Genomic DNA, 5,000 nt, shown 5'->3' with positions numbered 1-5,000 from the left:
ATGAGTGCCTGGATGCTGTGAGAGGGGAGCAGGGATGAATGCTGGACCGAGGAGAGGTGCTGAAACTCGGCCTGGATGTGTGTCTGTGCGCAGGGCATGAGTGCCTGGATGCTGTGAGAGGGGAGCAGGGATGAATGCTGGACCGAGGAGAGGTGCTGAAACTCGGCCTGGGTGTGTGACTGTGCGCAGGGCATGAGTGCCTGGATGCTGTGAGAGGGGAGCAGGGATGAATGCCTGACCGAGGAGAGGTGCTGAAACTCGGCCTGGATGTGTCATTGCGCAGGGCATGAGTGCCTGGATGCTATGAGAGTGGAGCAGGGATGAATGCTGGACCGAGCAGAGGTGCTGAAACTCGGCCTGGATGTGTGTCTGTGCGCAGGGCATGAGTGCCTGGATGCTATGAGAGTGGAGCAGGGATGAATGCTGGACCGAGGAGAGGTGCTGAAACTCGGCCAGGATGTGTGTCTGTGCGCAGGGCATGAGTGCCTGGATGCTGTGAGAGGGGAGCAGGGATGAATGCTGGACCGAGGAGAGGTGCTGAAACTCGGCCTGGGTGTGTGACTGTGCGCAGGGCATGAGTGCCTGGATGCTGTGAGAGGGGAGCAGGGATGAATGCCTGACCGAGGAGAGGTGCTGAAACTCGGCCTGGATGTGTCATTGCGCAGGGCATGAGTGCCTGGATGCTATGAGAGTGGAGCAGGGATGAATGCTGGACCGAGCAGAGGTGCTGAAACTCGGCCTGGATGTGTGTCTGTGCGCAGGGCATGAGTGCCTGGATGCTATGAGAGTGGAGCAGGGATGAATGCTGGACCGAGGAGAGGTGCTGAAACTCGGCCAGGATGTGTGTCTGTGCGCAGGGCATGAGTGCCTGGATGCTATGAGAGTGGAGCAGGGATGAATGCTGGACCGAGCAGAGGTGCTGAAACTCGGCCTGGATGTGTGTCTGTGCGCAGGGCATGAGTGCCTGGATGCTATGAGAGTGGAGCAGGGATGAATGCTGGACCGAGGAGAGGTGCTGAAACTCGGCCAGGATGTGTGTCTGTGCGCAGGGCATGAGTGCCTGGATGCTATGAGAGTGGAGCAGGGATGAATGCTGGACCGAGGAGAGGTGCTGAAACTCGGCCTGGATCTGTGTCTGTGACTGGACGTTATGAGAGGGGAGCAGGGATGAATTCCTGACCGAGGAGAGGTGCTGAAACTCGGCCTGGATGTGTCATTGCACAGGGCATGAGTGCCTGGATGTTCTGAGAGGGGAGCAGGGATGAATGCTGGACCGAGGAGAGGTGCTGAAACTCGGCCTGGATCTGTGTCTGTGACTGGACGTTATGAGAGGGGAGCAGGGATGAATTCCTGACCGAGGAGAGGTGCTGAAACTCGGCCTGGATGTGTCATTGCACAGGGCATGAGTGCCTGGACGTTATGAGAGGGGAGCAGGGATGATTGCCTGACCGAAGAGAGGTGCTGAAACTCGGCCTGGATGTGTGTCTCTGGGCCGGGCATGAGAGACTGGCTGTTGGGAGAGGACGGCAGCCATGAATACTGGACCGAGGAGAGGTGCTGAAACTCGGCCTGGATGTGTGTCTGTGGGCAGGGCACGAGAGCCTGGATGTTGGGCATGAATCCCAGTTCAAAAAAAGGACCTTTTCTGAAAGAAACACAGGAATCGCCTTCTTTTCCCGAGTTAAGACGAAATACGGATTTTTGTTAAAAAGTGATTTCCTTGGGCCAGAACAAGTTCAGACTCCTTGGTCCTTCATATATACATACATATATATCCATTCTAAGTAAGTTCCATGCATAAACCTGCACAAACCCGGATAAATGGCCTCTTTTGGGATCAAAACACAGGAATCGCCTTCTTTTCCCGAGTTAAGACGAAATACGGATTTTTGTTAAAAAGTGATTTCCTTGGGCCAGAACAAGTTCAGACTCCTTAGTCCTTCATATATACATACATATATATCCATTCTAAGGAAGTTCCATGCATAAACCTGCACAAACCCGGATAAATGGCCTCTTTTGGGATCAAAACACAGGAATCGCCTTCTTTTCCCGAGTTAAGACGAAATACGGATTTTTGTTAAAAAGTGATTTCCTTGGGCCAGAACAAGTTCAGACTCCTTAGTCCTTCATATATACATAGAGATATATCCATTCTAAGTAAGTTCCATGCATAAACCTGCACAAACCCGGATAAATGGCCTCTTTTGAGATCAAAACACAGGAATCGCCTTCTTTTCCCGAGTTAAGACGAAATACGGATTTTTGTTAAAAAGTGATTTCCTTGGGCCAGAACAAGTTCAGACTCCTTAGTCCTTCATATATACATAGAGATATATCCATTCTAAGTAAGTTCCATGCATAAACCTGCACAAACCCGGATAAATGGCCTCTTTTGAGATCAAAACACAGGAATCGCCTTCTTTTCCCGAGTTAAGACCAAATACGGATTTTTGTTAAAAAGTGATTTCCTTGGGCCAGAACAAGTTCAGACTCCTTAGTAGGAACCATGCACACACCTCTTTAAATGACCTTTATCCCGGTTCAGAAAAACGCCAAAGTGTCAAAAAGTACCAGGGGCATGAAGCCCGGTTCAGAAAAACGTCAAAGTGTCAAAAAGTACCAGGGGCATGAAGCCCGGTTCAGAAAAACGTCAAAGTGTCAAAAAGTACCAGGGGCATGAAGCCCGGTTCAGAAAAACGTCAAAGTGTCAAAAAGTACCAGGGGCATGAAGCCCGGTTCAGAAAAACGTCAAAGTGTCAAAAAGTACCAGGGGCATGAAGCCCGGTTGAGAAATATTTTCTGAGTGCCAAAAAGTACCAGGGGTGAGAATCCCGGTTCAGAAAATTTTCTAAGTGCCACATAGTACCAGAGGTGAAAAAGTTTATAGTACCAGGGGTGATAAAGTTGGAAAAAATTTCTGTCAGAGAACGGGAAAAGGGGACGATGGGCCGAGTCAGCCCAAGGCCCGCCCCTATTCTCCCACACGACGAGGTTATTAGCAGACGACGAAAACACCATCTGCACGATTTCAGAAACCCAGTTTTCGGAAAAATATCTGAGTACCAGACTGGGACGGTGAATTGATAATCCGAAAGATGACACTTTCCACGGCCTGAAATGATGGAGGAAGGGGGCAAAAGCTCCAGCCTGGCTCCTGGAGGAGGGGTCCAAAGGCAAGAACGTGTGTCCGAGGATGGGTGCAGGAGAGCGGATTCAAGGCGCGGCTGACCGCTGGAAGCTCCAGGCCGGTTCCTGGAAGATGGGAGGCCGACTTTGGCAGAGCATGAGTCCGAGGAAGGTGCTGGAGAGCGGATTCAAGGCGCGGCTGACCGCTGGAAGCTCCAGGCTGGTTCTTTGAAGATGTGAGGCCGGCCTGGAGGAGAATGAGTCCGAGGAAGGTGCTGGAGAGCGGATTCAAGGTGCGGCTGACCGCTGGAAGCTCCAGGCTGGTTCTTTGAAGATGTGAGGCCGGCCTGGAGGAGCATGAGTCCGAGGAAGGTGCTTGAGAGCGGATTCAAGGTGCGGCTGACCGCTGGAAGCTCCAGGCTGGTTCTTTGAAGATGTGAGGCCGGCCTGGAGGAGAATGAGTCCGAGATAGGTGCTGGAGAGCGGATTCAAGGTGCGGCTGACCGCTGGAAGCTCCAGGCTGGTTCCTGGAAGATGTGAGGCCGACTTTGGCAGAGCATGAGTCCGAGGAAGGTGCTTGAGAGCGGATTCAAGGTGCGGCTGACCGCTAGAAGCTCCAGGCTGGTTCCTGGAAGATGTGAGGCCGACTTTGGCAGAGCATGAGTCCGAGGAAGGTGCTGGAGAGCGGATTCAAGGTGCGGCTGACCGCTGGAAGCTCCAGGCTGGTTCTTTGAAGATGTGAGGCCGGCCTGGAGGAGAATGAGTCCGAGATAGGTGCTGGAGAGCGGATTCAAGGTGCGGCTGACCGCTGGAAGCTCCAGGCTGGTTCCTGGAAGATGGGAGGCCGACTTTGGCAGAGCATGAGTCCGAGGAAGGTGCTTGAGAGCGGATTCAAGGCGCGGCTGACCGCTAAAGGCTCCAGGCTGGTTCCTGGAAGATGGGAGGCCGGCCTGGAGGAGAATGTGTCCGAGGAAGGTGCTGGAGAGCGGATTCAAGGTGCGGCTGACCGCTGGAAGCTCCAGGCTGGTTCCTGGAAGATGGGAGGCCGACTTTGGCAGAGCATGAGTCCGAGGAAGGTGCTGGAGAGCGGATTCAAGGCGCGGCTGACCGCTAAAGGCTCCAGGCTGGTTCTTTGAAGATGTGAGGCCGGCCTGGAGGAGAGTGTGTCCGAGATAGGTGCTGGAGAGCGGATTCAAGGCGCGGCTGACCGCTGGAAGCTCCAGGCTGGTTCCTGGAAGATGGGAGGCCGACTTTGGCAGAGCATGAGTCCGAGGAAGGTGCTGGAGAGCGGATTCAAGGTGCGGCTGACCGCTGGAAGCTCCAGGCTGGTTCTTTGAAGATGTGAGGCCGGCCTGGAGGAGAATGAGTCCGAGGAAGGTGCTGGAGAGCGGATTCAAGGTGCGGCTGACCGCTGGTAGCTCCAGGCTGGTTCTTTGAAGATGTGAGGCCGGCCTGGAGGAGCATGAGTCCGAGGAAGGTGCTTGAGAGCGGATTCAAGGTGCGGCTGACCGCTGGAAGCTCCAGGCTGGTTCTTTGAAGATGTGAGGCCGGCCTGGAGGAGAATGAGTCCGAGATAGGTGCTGGAGAGCGGATTCAAGGTGCGGCTGACCGCTGGAAGCTCCAGGCTGGTTCCTGGAAGATGTGAGGCCGACTTTGGCAGAGCATGAGTCCGAGGAAGGTGCTTGAGAGCGGATTCAAGGTGCGGCTGACCGCTAGAAGCTCCAGGCTGGTTCCTGGAAGATGTGAGGCCGACTTTGGCAGAGCATGAGTCCGAGGAAGGTGCTGGAGAGCGGATTCAAGGTGCGGCTGACCGCTGGAAGCTCCAGGCTGGTTCTTTGAAGATGTGAGGCCGGCCTGGAGGAGAATGAGTC

Source organism: Odontesthes bonariensis, unplaced genomic scaffold, assembly GCF_027942865.1.
Source record: "Odontesthes bonariensis isolate fOdoBon6 unplaced genomic scaffold, fOdoBon6.hap1 scaffold_128, whole genome shotgun sequence".
Lineage (NCBI taxonomy): Eukaryota > Metazoa > Chordata > Actinopteri > Atheriniformes > Atherinopsidae > Odontesthes > Odontesthes bonariensis.
This window is presented reverse-complemented; position numbering follows the sequence as displayed.